This window comes from Tursiops truncatus, chromosome 4 (assembly GCF_011762595.2).
Source record: "Tursiops truncatus isolate mTurTru1 chromosome 4, mTurTru1.mat.Y, whole genome shotgun sequence".
Classification (NCBI taxonomy): Eukaryota; Metazoa; Chordata; class Mammalia; order Artiodactyla; family Delphinidae; genus Tursiops; species Tursiops truncatus.
Window position 1 is genome coordinate 74,918,183 of NC_047037.1, and position 16,067 is coordinate 74,934,249.

Below are 16,067 nucleotides of genomic sequence, written 5' to 3' on the forward strand. Positions count from 1 at the left end.
GATGTGATCTATCCTGGAGAATGTTCCATGTGCACTTGAGAAGAAAGTGTAATCTGCTGTTTTTGGATGGAATGTCCTATAAATATCAATTAAATCTATCTGGTCTGTTGTGTCATTTAAAGCTTGTGTTTCCTTATTAATTTTCTGTTTGGATGATCTGTCCATTGGTGTAAGTGAGGTGTTAAAGTCCCCCACTATTATTGTGTTACTGTCAATTTCCTCTTTTATAGCTGTTAGCAGTTGCCTTATGTATTGAGGTGCTCCTATGTTGGGAGCATATATATTTATAATTGTCATATCTTCTTCTGGGATTGATCCCTTGATCATTATGTAGTGTCCTTCCTTGTCTCTTGTAACATTCTTTATTTTAAAGTCTATTTTATCTGATATGAGTATGGCTACTCCAGCTTTCTTTTGATTTCCATTGGCATGGAATATCTTTTTCCATCCCATCACTTTCAGTCTGTATGTGTCCCTAGGTCCTAAGTGGGTCTCTTGTAGACAGCATATATACGGGTCTTGTTTTTGTATCCATTCAGTGAGCCTGTGTCTTTTGGTTGGAACATTTAATCCATTCACATTTAAGGTAATTATCGATATGTATGTTCCTATTACCATTTTCTTGGTAATTGATTTGGGTTTGTTTTTGTAGGTCCTTTTCTTCTCTTGTGTTTCTCACTTAGAGAAGTTCCTTTAGCATTTGTTGTAGAGCTGGTTTGGTGGTGCTGAATTCTCTTAGCTTTTGCTTATCTGTAAATCTTTTGATTTCTCAATCGAATCTGAATGAGATCCTTGCCAGGTAGAGTAATCTTGGTTGTAGGTTCTTCCCTTTCATCACTTTAAGTATATCATGCCACTCCCTTCTGGTTTGTAGAGTTTCTGCTGAGAAATCAGCTGTTAACCTTATGGGAGTTCCCTTGTATGTTATTTGTTGTTTTTCCCTTACTGCTTTCAATAATTTTTCTTTGCCTTTCATTTTTGCCAATTTGATTACTGTGTGTCTCGGCATGTTTCTCCTTGGGTTTCTCCTGTATGGGACTCTCTGTGCTTCCTGGACTTGGCTGGCTATTTCCTTTCCCATGTTAGGGAAGTTTTCAACTATAATCCCTTCAATATTTTCTCGGGTCCTTTCTCTCTCTTTTCTCCTTCTGGGACCCCTATCATGAGAATGTTGTTGCGTTTAATGTTGTCCCAGAGGTTTCTTAGGCTGTTTTCATTTCTTTTCATTCTTTTTTCTCTATTCTGTTCTGCAGCAGTGAATTCCACCATTCTGTCTTCCAGGTCACTTATCCGTTCTTCTGCCTCAGTTATTCTACAATTGATTCCTTCTAGTGTAGTTTTCATTTCAGTTATTGTATTGTTCATCTCTGTTTGTTTGTTCTTTAATTCTTCTAGGTCTTTGTTAAACATTTCTTGCATCTTCTTGATCTTTGCCTCCATTCTTTTTCTGAGGCCCTGGATCATCTTCACTACCATTATTCTGAATTCTTTTTCTGGAAGGTTGCCTATCTCCACTTCATTTAGTTGTTTTTCTGGGGTTTTATCTTGTTCCTTCATCTGGTACATAGCCTTCTGCCTTTTCACCATGTCTATCTTTCTGTGAATGTGGTTTTTGTTCCACAGGCTGCAGGATTGTAGTTCTTCTTGCTTCTGCTGTCTGCCCTCTGGTGGATCCGTAAATTCTTGAGAACTGGAATTCTCCATGTGGAATTTCTTCTGAGATCCTGATGTAATTTAGAAGGGGTTAATTGAAAACACTGTAGTCCTGAAATTGAATTAGAAATAGTAACATGAACTCATGAAGTATTCTATCCCAATTTTACCTATTGAAAAGACCTAGAAACAGTTACCAACCTAGTAGCAATGAACACCCCCTAGTGTCCATATCAATAAAGGTATCAATAAATAAAGGTAATTAGTGCTTCTTTTGGAGAAATGGCTGATTCCAGGTCTGGAGCAGCAAATGTACAAAATGAGCCTGGAACATCTTGTCATACTAGGTAGAAAGGAAGATACCTACTGGCCAAAGATTGGACAGTTTGAGCTTTAATAAAGATTAGAATTACAGTAGATTGAAACACATCAACTAGATGTAAATCCATGAATTATATTGACACTAAGAAACCTAATTAAGTCACCTTTTGAGGATGACAGAGAACCAATTCATTATCTTGGAAACTGGTAAATTAAAAGAAAAAAGCAAGTATTTACCCAAATTTTCTCTTAAGAACTTATCTCATGGTAACAAAATACTGGATGAGAGGAAACATCTCCTTATAAACTTATTCAGCTAAAAAATAAAAACAAAATTATAGAATTAAAATATCACCATTTTGCAACCCTCAATGACTTAATTCAGGGTTCTCGGAATTCAGCATGAACACCTGCTAGCCTCAAAAGAAAAAGAGCAAAACCAGACATTACCAACCTCCTGATGAAAGAACACACCACCATCTGCAGTTTTGCCAGACAGATGGAACCTCAGACTGGTGAAACCTCTGGGGCAGTTGCCAGTTTGCAAGAAATGCAGAGGACAGAGGAATATGCTGAAGTACCCTATTAAAATACAGTTCTCAGGGCTTCCCTGGTGGCGCAGTGGTTGAGAGTCCGCCTGCCGATGCAGGAGACTCGGGCTCGTGCCCCGGTCCAGGAAGATCCCACATGCCGTGGAGCGGCTGGGCCCATGAGCCATGGCCGCTGAGTCTGCGCGTCTGGAGCCTGTGCTCCGCAACGGGAGAGGCCACAGCAGTGAGAGGCCCGCGTACCACAAAAAAAAAATAAAAATAAAAATAAAAAGTACAGTTCCCAGACTGTGGGAAACTCCACAGGTCAAAAGGTCTACTGTCCTTCAACAGATAAATTGTAACAAAAGGCTTAAAAGGCACATCAAGTTAAAAAAAAAAATGGGCAGGATGCAACTTGGGAGATAATTATGTAAAGAAACTAGCAAAAGTGATAGGGATAGGGATGGGGCACATGGAGACGCTTCTGGGGTGGCTGGCAGAGGTCTATTTGCTGACTTGGGTGGTGACTACAAGGATGTTTGCCTCATAAAAATTCACCAGTCTATATAATCTATATACTTGTTTTGTGTGGTTTTTCTGTACTTGTGTTTTATTTTACTATAAAAAGCATAATAAGTACTCCTTTACCTGGAATAAACAGTTTGGGGGGGGAAGGAAAGGGTCCAAATGAAGAGATCAGGAAGCTCTACAAAATATTTCATATCAGATGCAAACTAAATATTAGGCAAGAGGAAAAATATTAATTTTGAAAAGGCTGTATAGTTATCCTCCAAACCAATGAAGGATTCTTAACACACAACAAAGGAAAATATCAGAGGAACCCTGGGGCTAGAGCTGGAAGATGCCTGAAAAAAACAAAAAAACAAAAAACATCCCAAGGAGCTTCCTCATTTTCCAGATTAGAAAACTGAGGGCCAGAGATGGTGACTCCCACAAGCTCCACGAAGTTAGTGCCAGAACCAGGTCTAACACTCAGGTCTCCCAATCTGGGACTCTCCACCACAGAACAGACTTTGCTTCCTTTAGATTCAATTTTTTTTTTTTTTTAAGAAGTAGCTGAGTTGAACATTTTTAATATTTATCCAGAACATCCCATGATAACGTTTCAAATTGCATTCACAGCTGGATCTTCTGAGGGGAAATAAGATATAGAAATGCTTTCTCAGAGCTGGGTCTGGTTAGCCTAACAGCAGAATTGGGTGGGGGAACCCTGGCCTGAACCTTTGAGAGACTGTCTCTAATCTTAGGCCGTTCTCTCTTTGCCATCTATAGCCTCTTCCTCTACCTCTACCTTCCTTTTTTGCCTCGCCTTGGTCTGATTGCCTCTCCATTAAGTAGATATAGATCATACTCGCACGTTTAAAAGTAACTGTTAGGCGCTATCCTAAGCACTTTACCTGGCTTATCTCAGTGAAGCCTTTACATTCCTATGAGGCAGATTGTCCCATTTTAGAGATAAGAAGACAGAGTAACAGAGATTAGTAACTTGCCCCAAACTTTGCAGCTGTAAAGTAAGCGGTAGGGTTCTCAACTCCAGAACCCGCCTTTTTTTTTTTTGCGGTACGCGGGCCTCTCACTGCTGTGGCCTCTCCTGTTGCGGAGCACAGGCTCCAGGTGCGCAGGCTCAGCTGCCATGGCTCACGGGCCTAGCCGCTCCGCGGCATGGGCATGTGGGATCTTCCCGGACGGGGGCACGAACCCGTCTCCCCTCCATCGGCAGGCGGACTCTCAACCACTGCGCCACCAAGGAAGCCCCAGAACCCGCCTTTTTAAGGACTGTGTTATCTAGGCAGAACAAAATTGCACCTTGTGTCCAATTTTGAAAATGAGCAAGTTTTTCGCGATACTTTGTCCAAAAACCAAAATTGCATTCATTTGGGGGAAATCTACTCGATTCGTTGTTGTTTTTGATAGCCATATCAAAGAAAAAATTAATTTTAAAGTCTACAGAGTTTTTCCAGTGTGTTCTTCTTTTGTGTATCAAGTGGTCTTCCACGGGAAAACATGAGAAAACACCCTGAAGGCCACCAGTCCGGTGTGCAAGGAGGAGTTGGGGCGGTGCGGGGGAAGGGCGAGGTGAACCGACGTCCAGCGCTCGGTTCCGCTCCGGATTCTCCTCTCCCGACCAGTGGGAGGAGGGCGAGTAGGCGTGGCGGAAGGACCGCAGGTCCATTCCCAGAGCGCTATGCAAATGACATGCAAATCAGCGCGTGTGAGCCAGAGGCGGCCTTTTGGGTCTGGACTCGGAGCGCCGTGCTCTCAGTCGCTAGCACGCTCGCGTTTGCTCTCCCACTTGCTCGCTTTCTCGCCGGCTATTCACCCTCGCCCCGCCCCGTCCCGTGCGGGACTGGCCTCGCGGGCTCCCAGCGCCGCCCGGTCCGCAGCCGGCGGCGGATTGAGCGCTGAACCTGCGCTGCGCGCCGGTGGCCGGGACGCCCCCGCCGAGCGCCGTGCCTCGGCTCCCGGGCCGCTTTCGCCGCGCGGGTGAGTGAGCCCGCCCCACGCTTTTGTCCCGGCGCGGTCCCTGGGAGTCATTCCTTGAGGGCGGGGGTCCCGGGGTCGGGACCCTCCCTCGGGAGCCTGCCCCTGGCTCCACTGTTCGAGAGGGGTTCCTACGTGCGGCGAGGAGTTGGGGCGGGGTGTGGCGCGTAAGGCGGCGACCCCAGCGTTTCCAGGCAGCACGGTTTTCTTTTGAAAGGTGAGGTGCTTGGGGACAGTTATGCCGTTGTCTCTATAGGCGTCATCCGAAGGGGGCGCTTTTGATTTGAGGGCTGCAAATAGCCGCTAGCCTTCAAGGAAGAGAGGTGGGCTCTTCTCCCAGCTGCGGGGGCGAAGGTGCCACGTGAAAGTCCTTCTAGCCTAAACGCGAGTCAGGGAAGATAGGGCAGTGGCGGCAGCCCCGGCGTCCTAGGCAAAACTGGGGCGTCGGGCGTCACAGTCTTGCTCTCCCTCCCTGCTCCTCACTGAAGCCCCTCGCCTGCTGTGCCTCCTTGTCTTCGACCGGAGTTTCATGGTTGAAGGACCCTTGTTCGCAGATCATTGCGGTTGGAAAGTTTAGGCTAAACTAATTCCCAGGTGTTAGCTGTCTATGGTTAAGGCAGAGCTCCTCCCTGGGACTTGTGGCTACTTACACTCTTCAAGACCCAAAGGGCTGAATTTCTAGGAGTGGTATTGCAGATGTGAAGACGGGCTGATGGGGAGAGCATCTCGTTGTTGTTGGGAGTGCACATCCTCTATATAGTAACCTGAGGGAGAAAGACCCAGCTTCTTTGAGTCCTAGAAGGGGTAAAAATAGCCCTTGCAATTGAAGGAGCTGGGCCCTGGTGGGGGAACACCCGGGCGGTGGGAACAGTGCCAGGCCTCAGGCCGCTGGTTTTACCATCCCTCCTCTCTCCAAGCGCAAAGAGCAGAGTATGTGCAATCCGCCCCCGCACCCCCCAAGACCTCGGGAGCCTGCCTAGTGTTGCATCCCCCTTCCAGCTGGGGCTGTAGGTTCTTCCCTGCTTTAGTGCAATCTTTTGTCAAAATGCACAACTTGTCAATGAGTTATTTGCAAATGAGGGGCTTGAGAGAACCGTTTAGGGAACCCCTCACACTTCAAAGCATCAGGGATCCACAATGCAAGTCTCTGGGGGAAGTGTAGGTGCTTCTGGGTGCCTAAAAGGCATTTCAGGTTCTAGTAAATATTTTTTGTTTTTTTCACTTTATTTCCCTCTTCCCCTCCATCTCTTTACTTTTAAATTCCTGACCCCCTTCCCTTCTCTCTTCGGTGATCCTCTGTCGTAGTCTCTTTCCCTGCCCTGCGTACTGCAGGGATGTAGAAGGTGAGGCTGCTGGCACCATAGTGCCCCAGGCTGGTATGGAATGTTCTTTCTTCATGCCCAGAGTGAGGTTGGCCCTTTGTCTCCCATCCTAGGTGGGCCAGTAGCCTTCATCCAGAGCAGGGAGGAGCCTGGGTACTTGGCCCTGGGTGGGGAGTGGCTGGACGCTGGCTGCTGGATGGGGTAGTGGGTACTCTGGGGACAAGAGCCTTTTCACCAAGATGTGCCTCTCTGTCCCTTCACTCATGATAACAAAAAAATGCTGGTCCTCGGGCACTACTAGGCATGAGCTCGGAAAACTACCCCACAGTGGCAAAGGATCTGTGTGTTTGGTTTCTTTTGTGCAGTAACTAAATAACTGAGGAGGGGGTAGCTGGGGCCTTGGAGTATTTTCTTTATATGAGGTTTGCTGATCCTCTTATCAGGAGACTTTCCTCAGGGGTTAGATCTTGGGGGACATGTACAGAGCAGACTAGGCCCTGGGGAAGTTCCTGGTCTAACTGGTAAGCTTAGGTGGACTCACCTGCAGCCTGGACCTTAGACAGACAGGTGTAGTCACTATAGGGCAGGGGCCTCTGGCTGGCAGCTGCAGGGGAGTCTGCTGGGAAGGCTTGTCAGAAAAGGAGGCTGGCCCCAGATGGTGCTGGGGTTGAGAGGCCCTTGCAGTGCCACAAGTGGAGGAGGGGTTTTGATCGTAGCTGGGGAGTTCTGCCCCAGCCTCAGAGAAATAGACTGTGAATGCTCTGGGGTCACCGTGTACTCAGTGTCTACAAGAATGACCCCTTGCTTCCCCCCCAAGATATGAGTCTGAGTCTGTGAAACAGTTGATTTATTGGCGCTTTGCTTTTTAAGAGGTTCAAGAGGTGACAGTTTGAGAATGCAGCCCAGCCTGGAGGTAGGGGTGCAGAGATCCCATGAACATGTGGACTTTTAGTATCTTTCTGAGAACAACACTTCTTCGTATTCTGGAAATATACACCAGGGCCGCTTGGAAGCCTAACTGCCCTTCCCCCAGTTCAAACCAACACACTCTGATTGGGAAATTGTTCATTCTTAAAAGCTTCCTGTCCTATCCTTTCTGTAAATGTAGGGAAATTTAGAGTACAACCCTTAGAAAGTAACCTTTCCCAACAGAAGACGTTGTCCTCTCCCAGCTTGACTATTTGTCATTCTCCTCTGACCTGCAGAGAGTGCACCCAGAGGACACGAGGTAGGACTGTTTGCATGTGGACACTTGGGTGGCATGGGGCTGGGAGTCCAGAGTGAGAACAGCGCAGAAGAGTCACTAGGACAGGATCCTGTGCCACGTGACATCTGCCTCCTCCCTTCTGCTCCCTTAGCCCCCTGCTCCACAAGCACTGAAAGGTGAGTGTGCTGGGCCAGGGTCTGCCGTGTGAGCCTCTCCCACCTGTGCAGTTCCGCAGATGAATGCCCTTGTCTCTTTATTGAGTTTTGGCTTCATACTTTTCCATTTGTTTTAAGCCAACAGGTTGAGCAAATGCAGTTCTTACACTCTCAAGGTGGGTGGACCTCAGTATTTGTCACTACAGGTCAGCAGATGCGTCCCTCCTGCCCTGTTGGATGCACCTGTTGTCAGGGCTGCAGCCCTTGTGAAATGGAGGCGAGCCAGTAAGAATTGCTCCCTGTTTGTAGCTTGTGGGGATAAGGCTGGATTTCCAGAGGCTCACATTGTTCCGCTGCTCACTGTCCCTTTTATCTGAGGGTGAATGCGTACAATGGACACCCTACAAGGGAGTTGTGGCAATTTATGTATAGATCTGGCTTCTTGAATATCCCACTGTTGTCCCCTCCCCCCATTGTTGGTACTTCTGTCCCCCTTTCTCCCCTCCCCTCTTCTCTTGGGCCGTCTGGAGACAAAAGAAATGGGATGAGGAGAGGATTTCCTTTTCTTTCGGATCTGCTGCTTGATTCCGCCCTCCTCCCCCCACCCCGGACCCTGGGCCCCCAGATCGGATGGATGCTGATTTCTTAACGCAGGACCTCATGAGTTAGTTCTCATAATCTTTCAGGAACCAAATAGCTACACTGTTGAGCTTCCGTCGTTGAGGATGCTGTTTATGTTTTTTGTTTTCAGAGATGGATATTTCTGGTACAGCGTAGCTCTCCTTCAGATTTCTGGCAGGACAGGCAGCGTGAGAGTAGAATGTGATCTTTGGAGTTAAACTTGGGTTCAGAGCCATCCTGTTCCCTTACTGGCTGGATGTTCCTGGATGTATGATATTCAACCTCTGTGGGCTGACTGCAGTTTCTTCTTCTGACAATGAAGGTGGTCATAAAAATGAAATGAATATGTGGATATAAGGAGGCACAAAAGAAGGAATACCCGTTCTTCTACATATTGAGTAGTGTTCGCTAGGTCTGTGGAATGACCTGTACATCGGCCAACAAACATGAATTACAGACCTCCTCTCCACCTAGCCCTGTGGAGGATTATAAAAGGAAGTTAGTATGCCCAAGAGACTTCGGGTTTTTGTGGGGAGACAGCTAACATGTATGAAGTATATAATTAGAAAACAGGGATAAGTTCTCTGGCACAGACTCATTTGGGGGAATTTCAGAGGCTGGCGTGACAAGGAAAGGCCTCGAAGATGAGGAAGAGGGAGGGTGGGTACAGGCCCGAAGAGAAGAAGGTGGGAACACTTGGTTCCAGTGTCCAGATGCTCTCAGCTCCTCCTTTGTTAGAACCTGGTGAAGAACCTTTGACCCTGTGGAGAGCTCTCAACCATGCAGGACAGCTTGTCCTGAGATTTATTTTGGGGGTGTTTTCCCTCTGCTGCCCAGAATATTCCTGGAACAATTTTGTTTTCACTTTATACTGGATCAAAAATTATGTGAGGCAAATCTATAGCCAGAGTGCAAGCCCATCCCACGAAGACTTTTGGGTTCCCGGGGCTCTGCGTTCTTTCCTCATGCTTCATTTCTGTCAGTCCACCTGACACCTGCATTATCGTGAGGCGGACGCCCTCGTCTAAGGGGCCAAGGCGTTGGTGGCAGAACCGGGAACAGCCAGAGCTATTATCACTCCACCCTGGTGGGGGATGGTGATGGGGTGGGAAGGCCTGACCTCGGCCAGAGAAATGGATGCATGTCGGTTCTATCATCTGTCCCACCAGGTTCTCCGAAGTCCTTGAAGGCTGGCCTCTTCAGTCTGAGGGTGCCCTGAGGAGCAGAGGTGAGTGTTCCTTATCTGGTCTGACTCTGTGATCACTGCCATCTCTCTGCTGCCAGGGCCCCTGCGTGCCTTATATCTGCCCACACAGCTTCCACCCGTCCCTGACATCCTAGCCCGCGTCCCACCTGATAGCTAGACTCGACACCTGTGGCTGACACTGTCTTCTGGGTCTGCCTTGACTCTGGAATGTACCATCTTTCGCAGGAATTTTCACCCTATGAACCATTGGAGGCTCTGGCCATCTGCACTGACCCTGGCAGGAATGCTCTTCTCCTTTTTTAGGGCTGGACTAGGTAGAATGTCTCCTGAGGCTGTGTGACAAACCAGGAAGAGGCCGTGGTTTGGAGTCAGCTCCAGCGCTGTCCAGGTCTCTGCAAGGGCACATATAAATGGAGCCCAGCCTGGAGTTAGGGGTTCAGAGATCCCATGAACACGTGGACCCCTTCTCTGCTTGCCTGAGGAGGCTGTGGGCAGATAAACAAATGCTTGGTAACTTTTATTGCGATGCAGTTATAAGGTGTGGTGGCCCACTAGGCCTCGAGTTCCTGAGGGCAAAGGCCATGGTTCATCTCCGTGTCCTTACTCTTAGACCAGTAAGTAGTCTTAGTACCTGACACGCCACAGGTGCTGGGTTGAAGGCCTGGCTAGTGAGTGAGTGGGAGTGTTCAAGAAAGATCCTAAGGCATCTCCCATCTGCTCCCAGAGAAGGTACTTTTCACTCATCTACCTCATGGTTAGGCATAACTTCCATTTTTCTCCTAAACATTATGCACTTTTCCTGCGGAGTACTAAGCCTATTCAGAGAATGTGCCTAAAACGGACCTGTTTCTACCCTTCCTCATTATCCAGGTTCAGTTCTCAGTCCATATTTTTGTTTTAGTGTCAACAGAGCATAGTCGCTTGGTTGGTAACCTTGTGGAAATGGATATGTTCAAGAAGAGGCAGTAGGCTGTTTCAGTGTGCCCGTAACTTTCCTCTTATTACTACCGAAGCTTCTATCTTCATCGCAGGGCCTCATGCTGGGCATGAGACAGTTAACGCAGTTGCTACTGATTTTACCCCATGGCGTTTCAACGGAAGTGTTTTAGGGAGTTCTCAGGCTTTTGTTGTGATTGGGCAGTCACCTAGGGCACCGGCTGGTTGCAGATGACCACGGCCACGCAGCCCCTCCTCCTGTGGTTACCCCCTGCTCTGGTTATCCCAGGCAGAGAGAATCCCTGGGTTTTACTTTCATATTGCTATTGCTCACGACCAGACCTTTGCTAGCTCACACTTGGACCATAAACTGGCTTCTCTGTGGCACAAATACATGTTACACTTGATTGCTTTGTTAATCTTAAAGCCCAGTCTGGCTGTGTCACTCCACCTTCAGAAACCTTCAGTGGCTCCCTGCTTCTCACAGAAAAGCCTTAACCTGAAGCGCAAGGGCCTCTGTAATCTGACCTCCAAGGCAACAAGACTCATTAACTTACTGTCCCTGAACCCAGTTTCCTATCTCTTTGTGTTTATGAGTTTATCCTCTCCAGGAATATTCTTTGCTTGCCTCTTTGTCTGACAAGTTCTTCTATCCTTAAATATTTGTTCAGGGAATGAATTAAGTTCCTAATACATGTCAGGCACCTGCCCCAAAATGGAGACTGCCTTTGACCTCCTGAGCTTCAAGTTCCCCTCCTCATTTGAACTTCCGTAGGAACCTTGAATTGGTCCCTGTAAAATTTGTTTGATGGTGACAAGTCATATATTATTATGGAAAGTTTACTTGTTTAGTTTTATTCATGCTAAAATTTTTATATCTACAACCACACAGAAAAAACTTCAAGGGAAAGACATGCCTAAAGCCTTTATCTCCTAATAGCAGTCTTCCAGATCCCACTAATAACAAAAATTCCTTTGGGAGCCTTGTTGGCAAAATAATCCATGCCTCCTAGTCCCCAGCCTAGACCTGGGTGTGGTCAGGGAATCTGTTTTTACAAAGCTCCCCAGGTGTTTCCAATGTCAGCCAGATTTGAGAATCAATCTTGGTTGCTTTTTCACTATGTAATTATTTCTTTGATTTGTGTATTAGGAAAGATTCTTCAAAATTAACAGAAACCAACTCAGGCTAGTTGAAGAGAAAAAAAAAGGTAATAGTTGTATAGTGAAAGGAGATAACATTCCCATATTTTCTTGATTTCAAGTTACCATAGGCTGTAAGATTCATATCACTTTCTAGATTCTTAGGGGAAAAAAACACTTCCTTTAATATACACAATTTTAGAAGAATTTCTAAATTTCAGTATGCTTTTATTCATATTCACTTTCTTTATCATTATCACAATCAAAGTATTCAGATCCTTCTGAATTGTGTTTGTCTATCAGAATTACACAAGACTTCAAGATAAAATGCTGTTTTTGATAATGTGTGCTCATGATATTTGAATGTTGAGCCATCCTTGAATTCCTAAGATAAATTCTTGAATAAATACTTGGTCATGTATAGTTTTGGTAAACACCTTGTCGGCTTTGATTTTCTAATACTCTATTGGAATTTTTTTTTTGCATTTATGGTCATAAGTGAGATAGAACTAATAACTGTCTTTGCCCTTGGCTGATTTTGTGTGTGCCCACGATTTTGACATCTTCAGCCCCTTTAGGATCGACAGACTAATTCTGAGGAGTACCTAAGTATACCAGGGTTTTATCTACGTTTCATTTAGGTTAAACTTTTAGCTCTGGTTTAAGTCCTATAAGAAAATAATGTTGCTAAAAGTCTTCTTCTGAAAGTTAACTGGAAGCTTTGAAAAAACTATTGTTCAGTACCCAGCTGATCATGTGTTGCACATGAATTAGTGACACCAACTTTTCCTATCTTTGAAAAGTCTATGCTTTATTCTGATACATGTGGCAGTTTCTATTGCCTTTGATTCCATTGCTTGACAAGTGGTAGGTGTTGTTTTAGTTACACAATAACTTTTCTTTTCCATGCTGCATCATGGCGGAATCTTTTCTTTTTTTTAATTTTTAAAATTTTGGCTGCATTGGGTCTTCATTGCTGTGCACGGGCTTTCTCTAGTTGCGGCGAGCGGGGGCTACTCCTCATTGTGGTGCACAGGCTTCTCATGGCGGTGGCTTCTCTTGTTGCGGAGCCCAGGCTCTAGGCGCGTGGGCTTCCGTAGTTGTGGCTCATGGGTTCTAGAGTGCAGGCTCAGTATTTGTGGCGCATCGGCTTTGTTGCTCCGCGGCATGTGGGATCTTCCCGGACCAGGGATCGGACCTGTGTCTCCTGCATTGGCAGGTGGATTCTTAACCACTGCACCACCAGGGAAGTCCCCAGAATCTTTTTTAAGACATTTTTTTCTCATTAAAAAAAATTGAGGTATAATTTATGTATAATAAGATTAACTTATTTTGGTGTACAACTTTGCATTTTGACAAACATAGATAGTCATATAAGCATTACCACAATCAAGATACAGAATATTTCCCTCACTTCCAAAAATTGCCTTGGACACTTTAAAAAAATTTCTTTTTAAAATTAATTAGTTTGGGGGGTGCTGCATTGGGTCTTCGCTGCTGCGCGCAGGCTTTCTCTAGTTGCGGCGAGCAGGGGCTACTCTTCCTTGCAGTGCATGGGCTTGTCATTGCATGGCTTCTCTTGTCACAGAGCATGGGCTCTAGGTGCACAGGCTTCAGTAGTTGTGGCTTGCGGGCTCTAGAGTGCAGGCTCAGTAGTTGTGCACGGCTTAGTCGCTCCGTGGCACGTGGGATCTTCCTGGACCAGAGTTTGAACCCGTGTCCCCTGATTTGGCAGGTGGATTCTTTTTTTAAAAAATTTTTATTTATTAATTTATTTATTTTTAGCTGCATTGGGTCTTCGTTGTGGTGCACGGGCTTCTCATTGTGGTGCCTTCTCTTGTTGCAGAGCACCGGCTCTAGGCATGCGGGCTTCAGTAGTTGTGGCACACGGGCTCTAGAGCACAGGCTCAGTAGTTGTGGCTCACAGGCTTAGGTGCTCCACGGCATGTGGGTTCTTCCCAGACCAGGGCTCAAACCCGTGTCCCCTGCATTGGCAGGCGGATTCTTAACCACTGCACCACAAGGGAAGCCCTGGCAGGCAGATTCTTAACCACTGCGCTACCAGAGAAGCCCACCTTGGGCACTTTTATAGTAAACTCTTCTACCACCTGAAGACCCTAAGTGGGAATCACTGGTCTGATTTCTGTACCTATGATTTTGCCTCTCTCAGAATGTCATATAGTACGTAGCCTTTTAAGTTTACCTTCTTTCATTTTGCCTATATTCTGATATTCATACCTATATTCTAGTAGGTATACTTTTATCAGCGTGTTGCAGAGTTATCTGTGTTGTTGGGTATACCAGTAGGTCATTCCTGTATGCTACTGAGTGTTATTCCATTGTATGTATTTCTCTATTAGCCAGTTGAAGGACATTAGGGCTGTTTCCAGTTTGGGGTAATAATGAATAATTCACTCTGAGTATTTGTGTACAGGTTTTTATGTGAACATAGATTTTCACTTCACTTGGGTAAATAGGAATGGGATTGCTGGGTGATATGGTGTATTATAATAAAATGGCAAACTGTTTTCCAAAGTGGCTCTACCATTTTGCATCCCCAGTAGCAATGTACAAGGGTTATAGTTTCCATATCCTTGTCAGCACTTAGTATTGCCAGACTTTTAAAAATTTTTAGATATTCTAATAGGTATACTTTTATCATTGTGGTTTTAATTTGCAATTCCTTAATGAATAATAATGTTTAGCATCTTTGTTTCATTTTCATTGAGTTTTGAGATATAATTTTTCATTTTCTGGACATGAGTCCAGACATGTTTAGCAAATATTTTTTCATTGTCTATAGCTTGTCTTTTTATTCTCTTAACAAAGTCTATTTTTGCAGAGCAGAAGTTTTTAATTTTGCCGAGGTCCAATTTATCAATTGAAAAAATATATTCTTTTGGTGTTGTATCTAAGAATTACCTAATATGAAGTCATTAAGATTTTCTCCAGTACTTTCTTTAAGATGTCTTATAGTTTTAGGTTTTACATTTAGGTCTAATCCATTTTGAGTTAGTTTTTGTACATGGAGCAAGGTATAGATAGAGGTTCTTTTTGCATACAGATGTCCAATTTCTCTAGCACCATAGTGAAATGACTATCCTTCCCCTTGAAGGATTGAATTGCCTTTGTATCTTTGTTGGAAATCAGTTGAGAATATATGTGTGTGTCTGTTTCTGACTATTCTGTTCCATTGGTTTATGTGTATATCCTTTCAGCAATACCACACTGTCTTGATTATTGTAGGTTTGTTTTAAGTTTTGAAATCAGGTAGTGTGAATCCTTCAACTTAGTTCTTCCTTTTCCAAATTGTTTTGACTATTCTATATCTTTGCCTTTCATATATATTTTAAAATCATTTTATTGGTTTCTGCATAAAGTCCTGCTGGAAGTTTCATTAGTATTGTATTGAATCTATAGATCAGTTTAGGGAGAATTGACATGTTAACAGTTTTGGGTCTTCTAATACATAAATAAACTCCATCTCTGTACTTATTGAGGTCTTTGATTTCTTCATCAGTGTTTTGTAGTTTTAGCATAGTAAATATTGGACATATTTTGCTAGACTAATAGCTATGTATTTCATATTTTTGGTGTAATTGTAAATGGCACTTTCAGTAAAATTCTGTTTTCCAGTTGTTCATTGCTAGTACAGTTGACCCTTGAACAACTTGGGGGTTAGGAGTACTGACCTTCCTTGCAGTTGAAAATTCGTGTATAACTTAGAGTCAGTCCTCTGTATTTGTGATTCCTACTTATCTGAGGTTCTGCATCTGCAGATTCAACCAACCGAGGATCATGTAGTACTGTAGTATTTACTATTGATAAAATTCATGTATAAGTGGACCCACTTAGTTTAAACCCATGCTGTTCAAGGGTCAACTGTAAATACAATTGACATGTTATTTCAGTGGATTTTAAAAAGATTTAAATCAGAGGATAAAGTGTACCAAAATATGTACCTATAGAATTTGGAAATTAATATAATTGGTATATAATTGTTTGAAGCTAACCAACACCATAAAAATATGTAATTTAGGAGGCTGAGTTATAGAACCAATTTTCAACCCTCCTCTGCCTCTTAACTATTTCCCTGAGCTTTTCTCTTTCTAACAATTGATTTTTGTATATTAATCTTTGTATCTTGTGACCTTTCTTATATATTTATTTATTTATTATTTTTGGCTTCATTGGGTCTTCTTTGCTGTGCGTGGGCTTTCTCTAGTTGTGGCAAGCGGGGTCTGCTCTTGGTTGCAGTGAGTGAGCTTCTCATTGTGGTGGCTTCTCTTGTTGTGGAGCACAGGCTCTAGGCATGCGAGCTCAGTAGTTGTGGCTCGTGGGCTCTAGAGCACAGGCTCAGTAGTCGTGGTGCATGGGCTTAGTTGCTCCACGGCATGTGGGATCTCCCAGACCAGGGCTTGAACCCATGTACCCTGCATTGGCAGGCAGATTCTTAACCACTGCGCCACCACG

At 44.8% G+C, this 16,067-nt stretch overlaps 1 protein-coding gene across 9 annotated transcripts in view; it reads left to right on the top strand.

Moving 5' to 3' along the window:
* Positions 1–4,795: 4,795 nt before the first annotated feature.
* MYLK (myosin light chain kinase) overlaps positions 4,796–16,067 on the top strand; it is a 268,735-nt gene continuing 257,463 nt past the window's right edge. For 2 of the 9 annotated variants that reach the window (XM_033855746.2, XM_033855747.2), the window contains exons 1-2: positions 4,814–5,009; positions 9,481–9,539. The gene's annotated coding sequence lies outside the window, so the exon portion shown is untranslated. Of the gene's footprint in view, positions 5,010–5,096; positions 5,224–9,480; positions 9,540–16,067 lie in introns of those variants that run through there. The other 7 variants (XM_073804153.1, XM_073804156.1, XM_033855748.2 and 4 more) reach the window with 5 other exon arrangements.